This window comes from Anabrus simplex, chromosome 2 (assembly GCF_040414725.1).
Source record: "Anabrus simplex isolate iqAnaSimp1 chromosome 2, ASM4041472v1, whole genome shotgun sequence".
NCBI lineage: Eukaryota > Metazoa > Arthropoda > Insecta > Orthoptera > Tettigoniidae > Anabrus > Anabrus simplex.
In genome coordinates, this window is record NC_090266.1 from 1,131,775,276 (window position 1) to 1,131,799,097 (window position 23,822).

Genomic DNA, 23,822 nt, shown 5'->3' on the forward strand with positions numbered 1-23,822 from the left:
ACTTATCCCAGTTATTTCTGGGTTCACAGGAGCCAGCCAGACTCATTTTGATACAGACCGACGGTTTAAGGCCGGAAACCAAGTGATTTTGGAAATGAAAAACCCAACCCAGGATCGACCGTGATCAATCTGGGTTCGAACCTCACAAGAGAGTCAGCATGGTATAAGTATAAAGATAATAAGAAGACGAAGAAGGCAACTGTTCAGTACCTATATATTATATACCGGTATATTATATATATTATATTATTATTATTATTATTATTATTATTATTATTATTATTATTATTATTATTATTATTATTATTATTATTATTATTATTATTATTATTATTATGTTATTATGAATATGTTTGAGGTGCTGATTACAACATGTATAAATTACGTGCCATCGCCAAGTACACTGTAAGTTACGAAGATTCGCTATTCCGCTCAATGTAGACCATATCGAACATGATACCGTGGCTTTAGTAACTTTGGACACTGTAAACGTTTACTCTAGCTACTTTAGTTATTATACGTGTATGCGATGGTCGACACACGCCGTGCCGTGTCCACGGTCACCCGACACAGTTGCCGATGCGACATCTAGGGGAACCAGACAGACATTCCGCACAAGAGCAAGGAAGCTAGTATAAAAGGGACCTCCGTCTGTGTTGTATCTGCTTCGACCGTTCATAATGTTCCTTCTGTTTGTGGTGTTTCCAATTTCGTAGTGAGTCACTATCACCGTAATCGTGTGATAATGAATCCTTCCAATATAGTGAGTATAATTGTTCGCCATTACAAACACAAACGAAGACCCCGAGAAATTACGGTAAGTGAGAGAAATGCAGCTGCATTCATAATGAATGTGATAGACGAAACAGTGGCAACCAATGATAATAATATACACTGACTGACAGAGCAAATGCAACACCAAGAAGGAGTGGTCAGAACTTTATGCCAATTGCAGGATAGACTGACGTCACTGAGGTATGCTCATGATGTGAAATGCGCCGCTGTGCTGCGCACGTAGCGAACGATAAATGGGACACGGCGTTGGCGAATGGCCCACTTCGTACCGTGATTTCTCAGCCGACAGTCATTGTAGAACGTGTTGTCGTGTGCCACAGGACGCGTGTATAGCTAAGAATGCCAGGCCGCCGTCAACGGAGGCATTTCCAGCAGACAGACGACTTTACGAGGGGTATGGTGATCGGGCTGAGAAAGGCAGGTTGGTCGCTTCGTCAAATCGCAGCCGATACCCATAGGGATGTGTCCACGGTGCAGCGCCTGTGGCGAAGATGGTTGGCGCAGGGACATGTGGCACGTGCGAGGGGTCCAGGCGCAGCCCGAGTGAAGTCAGCACGCGAGGATAGGCGCATCCGCCGCCAAGCGGTGGCAGCCCCGCACGCCACGTCAACCGCCCGCCATTCTTCAGCATGTGCAAGACACCCTGGCTGTTCCAATATCGACCAGAACATTTTCCCGTCGATTGGTTGAAGGAGGCCTGCACTCCCGGCGTCCGCTCAGAAGACTACCATTGACTCCACAGCATAGACGTGCACGCCTGGCATGGTGCCAGGCTAGAGCGACTTGGATGAGGGAATGGCGGAACGTCGTGTTCTCCGATGAGTCACGCTTCTGTTCTGTCAGTGATAGTCACCGCAGACGAGTGTGGCGTCGGCGTGGAGAAAGGTCAAATCCGGCAGTAACTGTGGAGCGCCCTACCGCTAGACAACGCGGCATCATGGTTTGGGGCGCTATTGCGTATGATTCCACGTCACCTCTAGTGCGTATTCAAGGCACGTTAAATGCCCACCGCTACGTGCAGCATGTGCTGCGGCCGGTGGCACTCCCGTACCTTCAGGGGCTGCCCAATGCTCTGTTTCAGCAGGATAATGCCCGCCCACACACTGCTCGCATCTCCCAACAGGCTGTACGAGGTGTACAGATGCTTCCGTGGCCAGCGTACTCTCCGGATCTCTCCAATCGAACACGTGTGGGATCTCATTGGACGCCGTTTGCAATCTCTGCCCCAGCCTCGTACGGACGACCAACTGTGGCAAATGGTTGACAGAGAATGGAGAACCATCCCTCAGGACACCATCCGCACTCTTATTGACTCTGTACCTCGACGTGTTTCTGCGTGCATCGCCGCTCGCGGTGGTCCTACATCCTACTGAGTCGATGCCGTGCGCATTGTGTAACCTGCATATCGGTTTGAAATAAACATCAATTATTCTTCCGTGCCGACTCTGTTTTTTCCCCAACTTTCATCCCTTTCGAACCACTCCTCCTTGGTGTTGCATTTGCTCTGTCAGTCAGTGTACATCAAGAACATACAATAGGCTATATTGAAGAATATGAATACGCGGAGGAAGACTTATCTGATTGTGAAAACGTTATGGAAGATCCAGAACCTGACGGTGAGGAAGAGGCCTTAATAAAAAGTGATGGAAGCCAGTCGTCTGCGTATCTGCCAAGCCTACCGGAGGGGATGAGGTGGGGTGCTGTATCTTTTGAAATGCCAAAGGAGATAATTTCATTCCATGATTCTGGGAAAACCAAACGATTAAGCTTCAATATAGTACAGAAACGATATCATATGGTGCAAGACGTACATCATCTACGATATATACGTCACGTAGTAGGAAAAAGGGAGCAAGGCCAGCGCTCAAAACTACCCCTGCTTGACGGTTATGTAGCGGAAAAATTTAGGGTAGCGAGAACTGTTCTAGGCGCTAATGTTCACGACAGGGATATTCGTGCTTGGGGTTTAGAAAAGGCTCGAGAAATAGGACTGGCTCGATTCACTGGATCTATCCATGGATGGGTTGCACTGTTTAAACAGAGACACAATCTTGGTTCACGGGCAATAACAAAATGTGTAACCACTAAAGCCTGGAATACAGATGGTGACGTGAAGGAACAATGTGACGAGTTTCACAAAGATTTAATGTCCTTAATGAATACCATGGAACGTGTAATACCGATCAAAGTGGTATACGAAAAGAACTTCACTCATCCTGAACTCTGAATTACAAGGGAGAAAAGTCGGTAAGAAGTTCGGTGCGGAGTGATCACGCAACAACTCATTGTTACACCAACCAACCCGTTACTTCGGCAAGTGGATACGTGTTTCCAACATTGCTGGTTATTTACCAGGAATCTAATGGTCAGTTTGGAGTGCGAATAGCGCAACACTTGCTGAAACCACAAAATCTGGTTCAAGTTGCTTCAAAGTCCGGCCTAATCACGAAACAAATCATGACTCTATTCTTTCAAGATGTCTACTTCCCATATGCAGCACAGGAGTCTCTTGTTCTGGTTGATTCCCTCGGGACATATGGTGACAGAACGCATATTGATGCTATCCCACCTCAAAATATGGTGTATACAGACAAGACCATCCCTCCTGGGTGAACACCTTACATTCAGCCATTTGATGTGCTATTCTTCCTACAGTTCAAGGCGGTGCTGAAGCGGATGGAAGATCACATTATCCTTGACTTCTATCAGTTCACACCATCGTCGATGAATTCCATTTCCTTGCTGATGTGCATTCTACACAATCAGTTCTGTTCTCCAGTCTTCGCTAACTTTGTTCGGTACTCCTGGACTGTAGCTGGATATGATGACTTCAGACCAGAGAGGTTTCAATCACCACCCGAACGTATTTTTGATGTTCAAAAGCCGTGTGACTCGGAAGACTGCTTATTGCAAGCATTCATGAAGTGTTCCTACTGTGATAAGCAACTCTATTTTCGGCGCATTATACTCTGTGGAAATGCTCATCCTTGTAATATTTTGCCAAGAGCTACCAACAACCCATATTTTGGACACGGTGCCTGAACTTGCGCATGATTGTAAAGTGCAGTGTAATTGTCGATGACAAATATTATGCGCATATTTGTAATGTACATGTAAAACACTTAAATACAAACCAGAAAGTTTTTGCAATTGGGATCGCAAGTTGTGCTAACTCCCTTGTCAGCCCGTCGGGTGGGAAGCCAGTGGGTCCCAGTTTTTATTTACAAGTTGCTTTACGTCGCACCGACACACATAGGTCATATGGCGACAATGGGATAGGAAAGGGCTAGGAGTGTGAAGGAAGCGTCCGTGGCCTTGTGTGAAAATAGGAAACCTCGGAAAACCATCTTCACGGCCGCCGACATTGGGGTTCGAACCCACAATCTCCTGAAAGCAAGTTCACAGCTGCGCGCCCCTAAAAGCACGGCCAACTCCCTCGGTCTCTCATTCGGCTCTCGCTACTCCAGTGAATGCTTTTGTAATTTAGTGGAGTGTATGCACATTTTATACAAAATAGTTTAAGTACTATTAAATAAATAAACAGTTACAAATTATAAAATTACTGTAATGAAAGATGAAGGAACGAACACGCTATCAAAGGTAGGTAATTATAGCACAACCAAAACATGTATTATGTGAGTCAAGGAGTTATACTTTATGTAATGAATTTCAGTATAATATTGTGGTGTATACCACCCATTGATTTAGTTTTGAACTAATGAATCAATTGTTAACGGATAATAATAATAATAATAATAATAATAATAATAATAATAATAATAATAATAATAATAATAATAATAATAATAATAATAATAATAATAATAGATTTTGCACAAATAGTATGGCAACAGTGAAATCGGTGAAGTACACATTAATTCAGGGTAGCTATAAACAGAGGTTGTGTATACGGAGAGAATGTGATAATACTTGGTCATTACTGGGCTTGTATTTGATTCCCGGCCAGATCAGGGATATTAATTCTGGTCTGAGGGTTAGAGCGGGACTTCCTCAACCTCATGGGACTAAACGATTAGCAGTGGAGTCGACCACGGAAGCCAAGCAATATGGCTGCAAGTCTTCTGTCTAGCCAGCAGTCGCCTTGGAAGGCCAAGGGCCTTAATGGAATGTGTGCAACACAGGTTGACTTTTTAATTTACTAATAAATGAGTTCAATGGAAGCTCGAAAACACTCTGACATGGCAATGCATTTGCTGACAAATTATACTAGTTTATTTGAACAATGTACTGGTATGAAACTAATTAACCTACGTTATAGAAATGTAATAACAACAACAACAACAACAATAATAATAATAATAATAATAATAATAATAATAATAATAATAATAATAATAATAATAATAATAGCGTCAATGGCAGGCCTCCAGATATCACGCGAGAAAATCAATACATGGGAAACCTATGTAAAAATAGCACGGAAGCTCAACTAGAAATGGAATGGAATAAGGGAAGACCTCACTGGTGCTGTCCTCAAATATCTCAGAGAAATCATTCATCCATCAGGATTAGACTGTTGGGCCAGCACAGAAGGAACCTCCAGACTCAAGAAGTCACACTACTAACGTGGAATGATTACAACAAAAGAGTGATACCGCGTAACACGAAATTGGAAGACTTGAAACCAGCTGTCCTGCCAGAAGCCCTCTATCGAAAACAATACCTTTGGAGGTCATTCTAATATCGCAGAAAGTTCTCAGGAAAACGTACGGCTTTCTATAGTATAAAAAACAGGTTCATTAATATTGTACGTAAGAGAAGCTTGACACTGTATGGACACCTAACTACAGCATGCATCAAAGGATTATTTAATATAATAAACTCACAGAATTCCAACATAAACTGGCTAGAAGAAATAAAGGAAGACCTACAAGAAATAAGCATCATGGGAGACATCATAAGAAATCGATAAGGCTTCAGAACATTTACAACTAAAGAAAACACAAATTTACGGAGAACATTAAAAAATTCTGGTACGAAGTAAATAGACAGAAGAATGCAAGAAAAACCATAATTAATTCATGAAGGACCGGGCGAGTTGGCCGTGCGCGTAGAGGCGCGCGGCTGTGAGCTTGCATCCGGGAGATAGTAGGTTCGAATCCCACTATCGGCAGCCCTGAAGATGGTTTTCCGTGGTTTCCCATTTTCACACCAGGCAAATGCTGGGGGTGTACCTTAATTAAGGCCACGGCCGCTTCCTTCCAACTCCTAGGCCTTTCCTATCCCATCGTCGCCATAAGACCTATCTGTGTCGGTGCGACGTATAGCCCCTAGCAACAAAAAAATTCATGAAGGCATTGTGGGAAGATAAGAAGACGAAAGCCATGGAAACAAGTAATATGTTCCAACGCGTTCTCTGCATGGGCGAAACGAAGAAGAAGAAGAAGAAGAAGAAGAAGAAGAAGAAGAAAAAATATAATAATAATAATAATAATAATAATAATAATAATAATAATAATAATAATAATAATAATAATAATAATAATAATAATTTAAAAACCATGGGGTGCGTTGGCTATTGAGACCTTTCCACTGCCAAGAAAATTGCTGGCCCGCTAGATGGCCGGCAGGCATTTTATTTTCGCGCAGTTAATGTGGTGACATTTCCAGCCGGATCGTTTGTTTCCGCGACAGCATCCTCAACCTTAGGTATCAGACAGCTCCTCAATTTTTCTCACGAAACTGAATGAGTCCCCTTCTAGCTGTCTGTCCGGAATTAAAATCGTTAGATGAACAAAGAATCGCGCTATTCCTGACCTCATATTTCACAATTTAAACATATAATTCTCTTAAAATTCTGAAAAAGTTTTCTAAGGATGAAGCAAAACTGTTATATTTAATTCAAATATGAAGGAGTGACAAGCGAAAACGCACCAAATATTTTCATGTTTCTAAAAATTAACATCTGAAATGTTCTAGAAACTATAAAGCATGAACTTACCTGTAAATTTCAAAATCTCTAATATCAAGAGGAGTGAAGGAATTACTCCTGTATGCTTTATTTTCTGGGGTAGTGTGATTTTTGGAAAATCTGGGAACAAAATTTTAAAAGCCTTGGATAACTAATGTGCTAAGCAAACTCTTTCCTAGAGTACAAAACGCTCAATAGTAGAGGGTTGGCAGAGACGCTCAATATTTACTGAGAAGTACGTTCGCTGGCATATAAAACCCATAAAAATTAATGTAAAGTAATTTAAGGATAATCGTGGATAAAGAGCCGTTAATTTACACCATTATATGGCTACTAACTGTACTAGAAATCATTCCTGCGACCATATCCTGAGGAATATGTAAGATACCTAAGTACCGACGCGGAAGATGGAATTATCCTCTACTCGTCCATCATGTCTCAGAGATTGTGAACTAACTATATCATTACAACCGTTCTCTTTTAATAGGAGTACATTTTAGATATCTCACTTCTTTTTAGAAAAGTAGATATTTTAAATTGGAGTTAAGGCGTGCATGATCCCGTGCTGTGGAATGTGCATGCTGAAACCGATAGTAGACCCATAATTTATATAATGGTACTGTGTGCGTGTCGAACTCTTAAGGCAGTAGAGTGATTCTTAGAGAGATACGAAAATTGTGGTTCCCTGTAATACAAATCGTGAGTTCTTGAAGTTTAACGAAATAAGTAGTGCATCGATAAAATAAATGCAAGATGGAGTGGAAAAACTGTTGTCACAAATGGAAGGAATAATTATTGACGCTCTGGCTTATTAACACGTAAAAGGAACTATCAGGTAAATCGAACTGTTAGTTTATCGGTGTTCGGGCAAAAGGTCATATATCCCTATTCTCTTCTTATCCATTATTTTCCTTAATGCAAGTCACGCCTCCCGGCCACATATGGTTATTTAGTCCATCAGAGCCATATTCATTGTGTTCATTTTTCTCTGCGGACGTGTAAGGGAAAGTGAACCTTACCGTACAACACTCTAGGAAAATATTTTTGCATGACTTATTTACGAACTCCTACAGTATAATGTACTTAAGGTTCATTTTCATTTAAAAGTTAACATACGAATATGAGCACAACGAAACTTGTTCTGATGGACTGCATATCCATATGTGGCTGGGAGGCGCGACCAGTCTTAAGAAAAATAATGAATACGAAGAGCGTTGTGAGATATGACCTTTTGCCCGAAAAGCGACGAGTTTATGATGGGTTATTTTTACGAACTGTCTGCCATAGGGCAGAGAGTCTGAAACTGCAGATTGGCAATAGAGGGACTGATACATCTGCTGATGATCTCCAAGCATTTCAAACGCCTCTTAATCCTCAGAGTACTGCTGACAAAGAAGTTCATCATCGCATTTATTTACCTACTATTAGCTCCTGCAACTCCCCCAACGATGAAGTCTGATGTAATTGGATTTATGCAGTGTTGGTAACATTGACGAACAGTCTTATAATAACTGACCACTGATAACCTTCCCTTTCCTTGGCCTGAAATCAATTCACGTGTTAAAAACCGTAGCCATAAAACATTACTTGTACCACAACCCGTACTTTTGAGAAATTAGACAGTGTTTTTATAAGGGTTCCAAACGTAGATTTCTTTCGGTTGGTCCATATTTTCTTCCATCTTCTACCTGGAATTGTTTCTCTCAGAATGAAAACTAAAGACTGTTAGGCTTGAACCACTAATGTGTACAATTAATGATTTATACTTGGGGACAAAACATGACGACCGCGCCTCAAACCACTACCCTCCAACTCGGTGTCTATTAGTGGCTTACAGGATTTACTACGTCTGCTGTAGCTGGAGTTTCCAAATCGTCTACTGCACTCGAAACGGAGAATGGGTAAACAGTGAAGAGAGTGCGGAAGAAAGTTGTCTTGGAACCGCTCAAAGATCACTTAGAACTCATTAACGTAGATGAGTGCAGGGTGTGATTGACTACTGGCTTCCATCTCGCTTCCAGGAACTGAGGCCGGTAGGTTTTGTCCCCCAAATATACACTCTTAATCACTCAGTTGTCCGACTCGTTGGCTGAATGGTCAGCGTACTGGCCTTCGAATCAGAGGGTCCCGGGTTCGATTCCTGGCCGGGCCGGGAATTTTAACCTTCATTGGTTAATTCCAATATCCCGGGGGCTGGGTGTTTGTGCTGTCCCCAACATCCCTGCAACTCACACACCATACATACCACTATCCTCCACCACAATAACACGCAGTTACCTACACATGGCAGATGCCGCCCACCCTCATCGGAGGGTCTGCCTTAGAAGGGTTGCACTCGGCTAGAAATAGCCACACGGAATTATTATGATCACTCAGTTGTACAATCGCGATCACAAGAATTCCGGGTGGAAAAAGAAAGAGGTAACGTTTGGGCGAAGATTTTGGCCAAGCCTTGGAATGAAGAAGTAACCAAGGCAACGCCACATAAGTTCGTCTTCCAGCAGGTGTGGCTTGCGACGTTGGGTACTCAAGAATCACTCCCAAATTCATTTTTTCAGGAACTGATTAAGATGTATCTATGGTTACATATTCTGGCTATACTAGCCAGAAGGAAAACAGTTAATTAACTGTAATTTAATTTAACCCTAATATATGGCATTTAATTGTTTGATCAGCGCTGACATTAACTTCATAGGAACGGTTTTCCAGACGCCCTTGCGTCTCTGATAATTATTTAATAGCAGTTTTACTTTGGTTTTTGAGGATAAAAATTATTATTATTGTTACGTGGTTACCCGTGGAACGCAGAGGTGGAAGAAGGTGGCGGGATGAATGGGTCTAACTACAATGTCAAGAAAAGAATTTAAGAACTTAAACTGAAGGCTATATTTTTTTGAAAAACAACAAACTTAACAAATTTTCACTTAGTGAGATAACAATGACATTTCAGGTCCAAAATTAGAAACAAGACTTAGAAAAATCCAAGATTTCAGGACTTTGACACCCTTGGGCTAAAGCTCTTAGTTTTAAAATTTTTGAGCTCCCAGCTCAAATTTTACAGACGAGCATAAATTTTTTCAAAGGGCAGAAATCTCCTAAATTCATGGAGCACTTGCTCCCAAGATACAACATCTAGCCTTCAAGAGGCATACAGTAATCTTACTTTGGAACAGAGCTAACAGGCTCTCAGTTTTCAAGCCTACTCAAGGCAACACCAAAAATATCTTACACCTCTTGGCCTTCCATGGCCCAACTTACAAATTGAAACAGGGGTATCTCGTACCCAACTTATAGGGCCTTCGTGTAAAAAGAAACAACAGTTAAATAAATGGCCCGAACACAAAATAAAAGGAGGCGAATGCTGGCACTCCTACATATGAACACTTAAACCTAAGGGGCACTAGGCCGAAGAAACAGGATCTATTCGCAAACTATGGAGGTGACTCGTATAAGACATTACGAAACGGTAGATAACCAGTTACAAAACGTAGTCACCTCAAACCAATATGAAGGGGAGCACGAGAGGCTACATCACTCTCTATCCCCGATTTACCGTTAAAGATTTTATGAAGTTATTACATAAGCCGGCAGGTGTTACATTTTCAGAAAGGTAGGTTACATAGGTGATGATTCGGACCATTCCCTCAGGTTAAACTGCGGAGCAACAAATAAAGATGTTAGGTGGCCATTACCTTGTCGGTGTACTGCTGCCTGATGAAAAAGGCGCCTCTCACCTCGTGCATGACACACACACTAGGTTAGATGAAGATCAGTTGGCCAAGAGATGTGAAAATCAGCAGTTCATAAACCCTCGGGGAAAGTTCGAGACCTTTCACGAATAAACCAGCCACACCCTCTCAATTTAATGGTTGATTTAAAGGTTACACTCAAAATTGAAGAAGAAGGCTGTGGTAGGTTGAAAATTATTTACAGAAATTTGGGATTGGCTAGATGAAAACTGGTGGAAATAAAAGATCAATATTGCCAACCCAAAAATAAATGAACATCAGTTAGTAAAAAAAACTTATGAATATCAAACTTCTTTAAATCAAATGTTCTTTCACTTCGCACCAGGGTTCATGATCATGGTTTTTTGTAGTCATATCTATGGAAGAAAGTCCAAACTTCTTGATGAAGGGCAAAAAACAAAACAAGTAGAAATGGACACAGTACAGGAAACTTCACAATAACAAAATTACATCAGATTTCTTGGTCTAGTTCCAAGTTCATGGTTCCTCCAGTAGAGGAGTTCTTTTAGGCGCAAGATATAAATGTGCGGCGTAGAGGTGTACCTCCCGGTACAGTTATTATCATTATTATTATTATTATTAGTATTTAATTTTTATTTAACATTGCCTGTATTGACGAAAATAAGGGCCATTCTTTCTTACAATGGTTGAGCGCGATGCCTTTTGATATTGAAGTTATAGTCCAAACCGCTAACATTTCAGCCAGACTCCGCACGCAAGAATTACAAAGAAACTGGAGAATTTGACTCTCAGTGAGTTGACATACACATTACATCTGTTGCCGTGTGGTTCCTCCCTTCATTCTCCTCTCCCTTCATTGTCGAGCCAGTGGGACGTGTGCGCAGGCAGGCAAGCAAGTACCTTCCCCTCCGCGTGTGTTTCGTTCATGCCAGATATCCTCGTACTTCGCTTTCTCCACCTACCCTCACTCTTCAGATGTATGCATCTCTTAATGCGTCTAATGAATGTGACCAATGAGAGGAAGTGTGTAAGCAGGTACTGGGTGGTTCTGAGGGCTGTACTGATTTCTTGCCTGAATTGAATATTTCTGGCCACGAGATACTAAATACTTCTAGTATACCTCGCTTTTCATATGAGTATCCTGGGATCCACACTCGAAGTGCTCTTTTAACAAACAAATATACAATTTCAAGGCAAGAGTTTAAGAGTTACGACAAAAAAGCATATGCATGTTTTTTATAAAGCGTATTGTAAATCTTTCACGTATGCTCCTTATCTTTGATGAGACTAACACTTTATTTTGTAATCGGATTAAGCATGCGCCAAAACGAAAGCATGGATTTATTTTTAGCAAATTGATTTTTTCTACTTGTTTAATATCGCATCGAAGGTATCTGGCGACGGGCAAATTGAATTCTAGGTACACTTACCGAGCTCCATTTTTGAATGGGACTGACAGTTTGAACAGTCTATTCACTTTTAGGGATCCCGAAGCACGATTTTTCCGACTTGTATTACTGTTGCTTCCCTGTCAAAGTAGCATGATTATATAAAACCTACAATAATAATCTCGAAGAAGTATAATATCTAAAGATGAACAAATTTATAATATCAACGTTATTGATTTTACGTACCAGTAACTACCTTTACGGTTTTCGGAGACGCCGAGGTGCCGTAATTAGAATCAGAAAACATTTGCCATTCGTTTAACCACATAATGTTACAGGATTCTATATTGAAAAATTGCTAATTTCTTCACTCAATTAAAAACTATAAGATATGTTCATTGAAAATGCTTTTACAATGGTTCACTCTTGACAATAATTTAAGAATAAGGACGCGATTATACAAAAGCAAAATAAATGTTCAGTATGTACTGAAGTCGTAACTTCATGTACGAGCGTGGCTCAATAAATAAGGTAACAGGGCCTCTTTCTGCACGTAACCCCACTGTACCTATATGAAACATAGTATGGACTCGATAGATATTCTCCTTATAGGCTGTCCTTATATTTGTCTAACTACTTATTACGGCATGGAAGAAATCAGGGTCATATATCTGACACCAAGATACGATGGCTCGCTGACCATCACTGTCGGGTCCTAATCCGCTTCTACGTAGATGCTTCTACAATTATCCTATAGGATGGATATCAGCCAATGCCATATCTGGATAAGATAGTCCATTAGGTCGCAGTAGCAGCACTGCAGTAACTCATATGAGCGATTGACAGTGTGGCCTAATAGTGTCGTGCACCATTAAGTTGTCTATTCATATCAGCACAGGTCATTTCCTCCGGTGACCTGAGGTGCTGGTGTTCCCCATTGATGCAAGAATACAAAAATAGGACCGTGTGACGTGTGACACACGTCAGCGTTTGACCACATTTCTGTCAGCCTCACCATTTAACACTGTGTAACTGATGTTAAGTACAGTTTAACGTTCGTGAAGGGTAGCCATGATATACCTGCTATATTTAGGTGCGAAGTTGGAATGAAATGGTAAATAATTTACTTTCAAGTGTCTGTAATACCTTATTTATTGAACTAGTTACGAACAATGTGGAGCTACATAATCACATGACTTATGCAGTCGAAGAGTGGATGGGTGCAATTGATCCGAAGCCATGGTAAGGTACACTGCATGTCTAGAAACTGGAGATGCAAATACCAGACCTTGATAGGGACTGCTATTCGAACGCTATCGGCAAAGTGTACAACTAGGTCATCGAAGTAGTGCATTAGAACAGGTTCACAAATTTTTCGACTTTCGCCTTGTTATATTTTACTCAAATATTAACGCATAATTAAACGAATATCCATTATATACATATCCTTCTCATTCATGTAAGTTAGAATTATTTTTATAATAATATGATTGGTTTTATATCCCGATAACCGCTTCAGCGGTTTTCGGACACGCCCACGTCCGTAGCTGAGATGGTGGATAACGACTGGACAATGCACCGTTCGAAAATTCGAGGTTTGTCTCCAGGTGCAAACTGCAGGCCCTTAAATATTCTGCTGGAATTCGATCCTATTCTAGCAGCAGACCACCTGTATCTCGCAACCAGCCTAAAGGAAATATATCCATCAATGGATTACAAGCATAAATTGTGAGAATATAGGCTAACCATTCGGTTTGCCACAATGAAACTCTCTTGAACGATTTCTAATCATGGAGAGGGAAAGCAGTTTTTCTGAATTGAATACATTAATTTTCCTTGTCATTATTTTCTTTCTGTATTCGCGAAATATATCTAAATGCAGACCTAAATTAATAAACGTTACACCGAGCTCGATAGCTGCAGTCGCTTAAGTGCGGCCAGTATCCAGTAATCGGGAGATAGTGGGTTCGAGCCCCACTGTCGGCAGCCCTGAAGATGGTTTTCCGTGGTTTCCCATTTTCACACCAGGCAAATACTGGGACTGTACCTTAAGTAAGTCCACGGCCGCTTCCTTCCACTTCCTAGGCTCTTCCAATCCCATCGTCGCCATAAGACATATCTGTGTCGGTGCGACGTAAAGCAAATAGCAAAAAATAATTAAACGTTACAAGTATATTAATGTAAATGTAAATCGCAAGATATAAGCTATCTTGGGACCAAACATGTATACAGACGCAAAAATGAATAACGTTTAAGGAAAACAACAAAAGAAACAACTATTGTTCTTCGAGGGAAAGAGCTCGTTGAGTTGTTGACCTCTTCGATATTCGTCCGCAAATTTACTTACATTGTAATGTGAAGATGGCAAGCAATGGGGCTCTTCGCGTACCTATTATTATAATCCTTGTATTAAGTTCCAACCATCATGGTCTCTCTGAATGGCACATATCGCATATAAGGATAGCGTGAATCACGTGCATCTCGACTCACGTGAAGTATAGAGCTCTACTTTGGATGGAGATAACACACGAGGTTTGCCTTGGTACTGTGCCTTACACGTTGTTATCAGTTGAATCATGCTTTGCATAGAATCCAGTACTGCTTTATTTGTAGCGGTAAGGACAAAGTTGATTTATACGTGGAACTGGAACCGATTATGAAAGATGTATTAACCGCAATGTAAAAATGATCTTGTCAAAACGTTCATTGAAGCACAAAATTGTCTTACTTGAGGTTCCTCTCTCATAATTTTTGATTAACAGGTTTCAATTTATTATTATTATTATTATTATTATTATTATTATTATTATTATTATTATTATTATTATTATTATTATTATTCACTCATCGTTTCTACTCTATGGACCATGTTTACCGAAGGCACCTATCCTTCTGTCTCTCATAAGGTACGTATTGTATGCCTTTTTTCCTCGTACTCCCTCTGAAAGTCCTGAAGTCTTTTATTTAACCTTTCCCGCCCTTCCACTGAAATATTTCGTGGCTTGGCAAGTTGTTTCTCGAGTACATCCCTCATTCCCGCAATGTTTCTTCTAAAGACCAATCTTTTCAGTATATTTTCCTCTTCTAAGTATTTGTGTACTTCCGTCTGCCACCAACCCAAAAATATGGTACCAAATCCTACCATAGTGTCTGTTACCGTATTGGACGGCTCGCTAGTCAGCGTCTTTATCCAGGTTAGGGTCGGCTGTTCAAAGATGACCCTTATCTCGCCACACTGTTTCGAACTTTGGTGAAGTCTTCGGGCATTTCCCCGAAGCGAATAAAGTCATATGAACTACCGTGATCGGAAAACACAGAGTAGTAGTAGTAGTAGTAGTAGTAGTAGTAGTAGTAGTAGTAGTAGTAGTGGTAGATATGTAGTTGTACCATGCCTGAGGAAGAACTCATACAGAATGCGGAATTAACGGCCATCACAGTCTTTACTATCATGTCTTGAGAATGAAACAGCTAGATTTTTGGTTCACGTGATCCCTTAGCCGTTGTAACAAGGCTGAAAGTGTCCAGTTTTTAAAACTTAAATTGATCTCATATTTGCTACGGAGCTGAGACTTTGATCATATTGACAGTAATCTTCTTCAAGCGTTTCAACTTCACTAACATCTACAGTGGTAGATCAAGTGATAAGTAATAATAATAATAATAATAATAATAATAATAATAATAATAATAATAATAATAATAATAATAATAATAATAATAATAATAATAATAATTTAGCCAGTCTGATTACCTCAAAAGATAGAGTGCTGGATTTCTTAGCCAAAGTTGCCGAGTTCAGTCCTGTTTCAGAAAGATAACGATAGGATTTTATGGTGTTCAAATGCGCCCAGCGTTTCTACCTTTTGAGAGCGGGAATTGTGGAGCATCGTATAAGCCTTACGACTATAACTGCCTTATACGCAAATTTTTGGGTTGTTTGCATAAGATCGAGAAATAAGGGAGATGTTTTGGAGTAAGCTTTCCTCTTAATTTAAGATCTTAAATATTTCCTTTCTTCTGGAATCAAGATACACAACCCCAAAGGTGACAATAGCAATTTGATAATAACAAACACTAATGATAAGACTAAATACTAGATGAGTGGATTTTCAACATTATCTTAGTCCACTAGCAAAGAATCATGTTTTAGAAGATCGCTTCTTTCCCTCTAAGCGTTATATCATTATTTACTTACTTTTTACATTTAAATCTAAGCAGTCTATTTTACATCAAATTTGCGTTTATTTGCCAGTCCAAGGGAATCAGATTTCCCTTCTTTTATAATACTTCATGAATTGAATTTAAATAAGGTCCTTTAGACAAAGCATTGAATGACTGGCATTAGTTTCAATTACAAGCTGATGATTTCCTTTAGACAATGTATTGAATGACTGGCATTAGTTTCAATTACAAGCTGATGATTTCCTTTAGACAATGCATTGAATGACTGGCATTAGTTTCAATTATAAGCTGATGATTTCCTTTAGACAAAGCATTGAATGACTGGCATTATTTTCAGTTATATGCTTATGATTTCTATTCAATTCTCGCAACATCACTTCATTTTGACTTATTTGCTGGAACCGTTACGACCGAAAATAGCTCACACTTTAAAAATATTTCATTCGGAGCAAATTGATGGTTATCGCAATAAACTTTCAACTCACTAGACATTTCAATACATATAGCGTATATCGAAGGGATGTTATTGACAGAACAAAAATGACGAACCGCAGACCATTGGGGTCCGAACACACAACCTTCCGATTTCGCGTCAGATGCTCGTACCCCTGAGCTATGGAGGCCTAGAATTATATGTCTTATTGGAAAGGATCTAAGTTATCGATCGGTATGGCACTTCTGCCAGCACAGTTGGAGAATGCGCGCAGTCTCCCGTTTCCTTTCCAACAGAACGAGCATCAACGTGAAACCGGAGAAAAACAAACTCTGGGCGATAAACACATTAAATAAGTTAATTAATTAATTAATTAATTAATTAAAATCTTAACATAAATTCGAATTGTGCTGTACGTACTGAACATGACGTAATAAGATGGATTTTTATTTAAAATCAATGCGGTCGTGAAAATGAAATATTCCTTAAACAGACTGCTTGTTTAATTTATAATATTGTACCAAATGGTGTGATATGAGTCGTTACAGGCCTATTACAATTTATCCTAACTCCGACTCTTTCATGCTTAGAGCCAAAATTACAAATAGTCAAAGCCTGTATATTTCAGAGCTCCAGGGGCTTTTATAGCCTGTATGGATGTAACATCTACTCTGATATTCACCGATTCCCATTATAACAAAATTGCAATATTCCATCAAGCTCAAATGTACTTATCACAATTTGCTTGCTTGTCCTCGCGTGAGATATGTCCTTCAAAGTGATATTACATCATACATTTTCACTGTTGTATCAGCCGCACAATTTCAATGATATGATTTGTTTGATACGATATGTTCTGTGAAAATTTACGAAAAATCAGTTTTTCGCAACGCAGTGCCCCGTATCGTCCCTCATGCCATTAGAATCCGTCGAGCTCTTTCCTCCATAAGGTGTCATATAAAACACTTGGGGCAATCCACATTCGTCAGAGGTGTTCATGTGGTTGGTTTACGTCTCTTTCACTTCTAACGTACTGAATTACGACTGAGTTTCACTTGACATAAACTATCACGGGAATAGCCTGTATGGATGTAACATCTACTGTGATCTTCACCGATTACCATTATAAAACAATTGCAATATTCCATCAATATATCGTTGGCTTCCTAATAAAAACTTCTATCTCCCAACTCCCAATGATTTTCTATCCATTATTTTCCTTAAGACAGGTCACGCCTCCTGGCCACATATGGATATGCAGTCCATCGGAACAATTTTCGTTGGGTTTATTTTCCTATGTTGATGTGTAAAAGAAAATGAACCTTGCCGTACCTTACTATAGGAAAGTACAGTATGTTTGGGGGCGTATTTAAGCACTCCTACAGTATAATGTATTTAAGGTTCATTTTCCTTTACACATTCGCATAGGAAAATGAACACAACGAAACTTTTTCTGATGGACTACATTAAACATATGTGGCTGGGAGGAGTGAACAGTCTTAAGGGAATTCATTGACATGAAGAGTATTACGAGTTACAAGGTTTTCTAAGTAAACCAACGATATATTCTGAAATAGATGATCTGTTTATCTGAGTTATCTGAAGTAGATAAATCATGGAATTTCTAAGCTGCTGAAAGGATACTTTATATGAATCCCTATTACGTTAGGTGGGTTTCCTTAAATTTTGGTTCTGAAAGAATAGTGTTTAGAATTTGAGAAGAAGTTCCAAAGTATTCCACAAAAATGATTGTACACCTCCTCATTCACATTCCGACAGAGCTTTCATAGAAATGTGCCAGTTTTCCGAAAATCTCAACCTGAATGTTAAACATTTCTGATAACTAAGACACATAACAATTTCATCCAATAATATCACTTATTTGCCGTCCCTTCGATTACACTTGATTTGAGAAGACTCAAGGGGGTTATAAGTAAATTCAGCAATAGTTTATTAACGTAATAGAAGCCAACGACACTAAGCTGTCACACTTAATACTCGCAAGAGTCACTGATCTCAGTCGGGAACGGATCGACAATAATTAATCGACAGCACCACGAGCTCAGAGCAGTTTAAGCAAGCCTCGGACCTATGGGAGTAATGGAGTCCCACTCCCATTTGACGGGCTAGGGACTCCTTGGAAACAACTTGGCGAACGAAATGGAATTCGATGGGAGCTATCAGTATTAATGGGACTTATGGAAGAAAGAAGGTAGAACTGGCTGAGTCAGCAAAGAGGATGCATCTGGATGTGCTAGGAGTAAGTGATATTCGGGTAAGGGGAGATAATGAGGAAGAGATAGGAGATTATAAAGTGTACTTGACGGGTGTTAGAAAGGGAAGGGCAGAGTCTGGGGTAGGGTTCTTTATCAAGAATACCATTGCACGGAACATAGTTTCTGTTAGGCACGTAAATGAGCGAATGATGTGGGTAGATTTGTCAGTTGGAGGAATTAGGGCAAGAATTGTGTCCGTGTATTCACCATGTGAGGGTGCAGATGAGGATGAAGTTGACAAGTTTTATGAAGCATTGAGTGACATCGTGGTCAGGGTCAACAGCAAGGATAGAATAGTGCTAATGGGCGATTTCAATGCGAGAGATGGGAATAGAACTGAAGGATACGAAAGGGTGATTGGTAAATGTGGAGAAGATATGGAAGCTAATGAGAATGGGAAACGTTTGCTGGACTTCTGTGCTAGTATGGGTTTAGCTGTTACGAATACATTCTTCAAGCATAAAGCTGTTCACCGCTACACATGGGAGGCTAGGGGTACCAGATCCATTATAAACTATATCTTAACAGACTTTGAATTCAGGAAATCTGTTAGGAATGTACGAGTTTTTCGAGGATTTTTCGATGATACAGACCACTATCTGATCTATAATGAACTAAGTATCTCTAGGCCTAGGGTAGAAAAAGCGAAATCTGTCTGCAAACGAATAAGGGTAGAAAATCTGTAGGACGAGTAAATTAGACAGCAGTGTATGGATATGATTAGTGAGAAGTTTCGAACAGTAGACAGTAGGCAGGTTCAGGATATAGAAAGTGACTGGGTGGTATACAGGGATGCTGTGGTAGAAACAGCAAGTGAATGCCAAGGAACAACTGTGTGTAAAGATGGGAAAAGGCGAATACCTTGGTAGAATGATGAAGTGAGAGCAGCCTGTAAACGTAAAAAGAAGGCGTATCAGAAATGGCTCCAAACAAGGGCCGAGGCAGACAGAGATTTGTACGTAGATGAAAGAAACAGAGCGAAACAAATAGGTGTTGAATCCAAAAAGAAGTCATGGGAAGATATTGGTAATAACCTGGAAAGGCTAGGTCAAGCAGCAGGGAAACCTTTCTGGACAGTAATAAAGAATCTCAGGAAGAGAGGGAAAAAGGAAATGAAGAGCGTTTTGAGTAATTCAGGTGAACACATAAAAGATCCCAGGGAATCACTGGAGAGATGGAGGGAATATTTTGAACATCTTTTCAATGTAAAAAGAAATCATCCTGGTGGTGTTGCAAGCAGCCATGCTCATGGGCAGGAGGAAAATGATGTTGGTGAAATTATGCTTGAGGAAGTGGAAAGGATGGTAAGAAAACTCCATTGTCATAAGGCAGCAGGAATAGATGAAATTAGACCTGAAATGGTGAAGTATAGTGGGAAGGCAGGGATGAAATGGCCTCATAGAGTAGAAAAATTAGCGTGGAGTGTTGGTAAGGTACCTTCAGATTAGACAAAAGCAGTAATTGCACCTATCTATAAGCAAGGGAACAGGAAGGATTGTAATAATTATCGAGGTATCTCATTGATTAGTATACCAGGCAAGGTATTCACTGGCATCTTGGAAGGAAGGGTGGGATCAGTCGTTGAGAGAAAGTTGGATGAAAACTTGTGTGGTTTCAGACCACAGAGAGGCTGTCAGGATCAGATTTTCAGTATGCGCCAGGCAATTGAAAAATGCTACGAGAGGAATAGGCAGTTGTGTTTATGTTTCGTAGATCTAGATAAAGCATATGACAGGGTACAAAGGGAAAAGATGTTCACGATACTGGGGGACTATGGAATTAAATGAAGATTATTAAAATCAATCAAAGGCATTTATGTTGACAATTGGGCTTCGGTGAGAATTGATGGTAGATTGAGTTCTTGGTTCAGGGTACTTACAGGAGTTAGACAAGGCTGTAATCTTTCACCTTTGCTGTTCGTAGTTTACATGGATCATCTGCTGAAAGGTATAAAATGGCAGGGAGGGATTCAGTTAGGTGGAAATGTAGTAAGCAGTTTGTCCTATGCTGACGACTTGGTCTTAATGGCAGATTGTGCCGAAAGCCTGCAGTCTAATATCTTGGAACTTGAAAATAGGTGCAATGAGTATGGTATGAAAATTAGCCTCTCGAAGATTAAATTGATGTCAGTAGGTAAGAAATTCAACAGAATTGAATGTCATATTGGTGATACAAATTTAGAACAGGTCGATAATTTCAAGTATTTAGATTGTGTGTTTTCCCAGGATGGTAATATAGTAGGTGAGATTGAATCAAGGTGTCGTAAAGCTAATTCAGTGAGCTCGCAGTTGCGATCAGCAGTATTCTGTAAGAAGGAAGTCAGCTCCCAGACGAAACTATCTTCACATCGGTCTGTTTTCAGACCTACTTTGCTTTATGGGAACGAAAGCTGGGTGGACTCAGGATATCTTATTCATAAGTTAGAAGTAACAGACATGAAAGTAGCAAGAATGATTGCTGGTACAAACAGTTGGGAACAATGGCAGGAGGGTACTCGGAATGAGGAGATAAAGGCTAATTTAGGAATGAACTCGATGGTTGAAGCTGTACGCATAAACCGGCTTTGGTGGTGGGGTCATGTGAAGCGAATGGAGGAGGATAGGTTACCTAGGAGAATAATGGACTCTGCTATGGAGGGTAAGAGAAGTAGAGGGAGACCAAGACGACGATGGTTAGACTCGGTTTCTAACGATTTAAACATAAGAGGTATAGAACTAAATGAAGTCACAACACTAGTTGCAAATCGAGGATTGTGGCGACGTTTAGTAAATTATCAGAGGCTTGGAGACTGAACGCTGAAAGGCATAACAGTCTATAATGATAATGTATGTATGTATGTATGTATGTACCACTGAGACTGGCATTTAATATTTTTATGACTGCGTTATCAATATGGCTTGCTTACACTGAGATGTGGTTAAGTTCAACCCACTTGCATATCTCATACCGCACAACATAGAGGTACAGGAAGCTTCACCGTTTGAAAATCTGAGGACGAAGTACTGGCAATGGTAGTAGCTATAGAGGAGTGTTGTTTATCACTACCTTTCTTCACCATCTCCGTTGAAAATGCTGAAATGTTATTTAATTATAATCTTAAGGCTCCTAATCCTTGACTGAAAGGAATCCATTTACACATATTACCAGAGATACAAGCACCGTCTAATGTAATTGGGCGAATTTTACATGCACATGCACTGAGGCAGATGTTCGAGAATAGACATTTCACCGCCTCTATATAACTAAGGGAATTGTTTTGAAAATTTTCTTTAAATGTGATGTGGAACAAAACAATGAGAACTGGAAAATATGATGGATTAACTCAACTGATAACTCAGGAATATAGTCTAATATAGGAATGGAACGTCCCTCGCTACTTCAAATATGATAATTTTATTATTCCTAGTAATTCTGCATGTCCACGGGAATAAACAAAGTAGACCATGCTGAGATCAGGCACACCGACTCGAGAAAGCTTCCCTCATGCGTAAGGTCGCGTCTAGGAGCATTAAAATTTGATGTTCATCAGCCTTCACAGATGATTATGTTATGATAGATGAACACACAGTTTCAATGTGGGTTATTGTGGAAACGACATAAATCTGTATGAGACCGAGCTTGATAGCTGCAGTCGCTTAAGTGCGGCCAGTATCCAGTAATCGGGAGATAGTAGGTTCGAACCCCACTGTCGGCAGCCCTGAAAATGGTTTTCCGTGATTTCCCATTTTCACACCAGGCAAATGCTGGGGCTGTACCTTAATGAAGGCCACGGCCGCTTCCTTCCTACTCCTAGCCCTTCCCTGTCCCATCGTCGCCATAAGACCTATCTGTGTCGGTGCGACGTAAAGCAACTATCAAAAAAAAATCTGTTTGAAGTATGAATAATGTGATTTCTACCCATTTAACCTTGTTGTAGAATTTTATGATCACTTGCATAAACTTGTCAAGTTAAGAATCCCATCAAGCGATTCCACTAGGTAGCTTTGGTGATGTGAATAAATTATCTGAGACGTAACGTTATGTAGGCCTAACTGTATAAGTATTTAAATCATTTTTGTACCATTTGATTTTATCTTAATTATTGAACAAATTGTCATGCCTCCTTTACTCTATCTCCCTTCATCTTTACAAAAACATAACTACGAAATAAATACCTAACAAACAGGGCGGAGTTCGCTCCCACCATTGGAAGTGCCAAGGGTAAATTATTGTGATTGACTTTAAGATGATCATTATAAACTAAATCATTCTTAACTTGACAAGTTTAATCAAGTGATCATTAAATTCTACAACAAAGTTAAATGGGTAGATATCATGTTATCCATACCTCATACAGATTTATGTCGTTTCCACAATCTTTTTTTTGTTGCTATTTTGCTTTACGTCGCACCGTACAGATAGGTCTTATGGCGACGATGGGACGGGAAAGGCCTAGGAATTGGAAGGAAGCGGCCGTGGCCTTAATTAAGGTACAGCCCCAGCATTTGCCTGGTGTGAAAATTGGAAACCACGGAAAACCATCTTCAGGGCTGTCGACAGTGGGATTCGAACCCACTATCTCCCGGATGCGAGCTCGCAGCTGCGCGTTCCTAACCGCACGGCCAACCCGCCCGGTCGTTTCCGCAATAACCCACATCAAAACTATGTGCTCATCCATCATAACATAATCATCTGTGTATCTAAAGCAACGGGGAAGAAAATCTGGAAAAGAGAAAACGGAAGAACCGTGATGAATTAATAACATTTATATCATTTTTTGAATATATACTGCTTAGCGAATAGAATTAAATTATTATTAGCGTTATTAATTTAATTCATTATTAATGTATTATTATTATTATTATTATTATTATTATTATTAATTATTGTTTTGTAAACATGTCTAAAGTGCCGGGAAGAGGTACGAGAAGATTTCAGTTTGTAATCTTATCATTTTTCTAGGTAACAAGAATATTGTAAATAAATGGGGATTTAAAAAATGGTCAACCTGCTTGGCATTAAAACTGTCAAACACTCCGTAAGGAAAAAATTTAAGAGGGTAGGATCATGTTCTTTAACACGGGAGAGACAATAAACTTGTAATGAAATAATGTAGAAGAATTATGT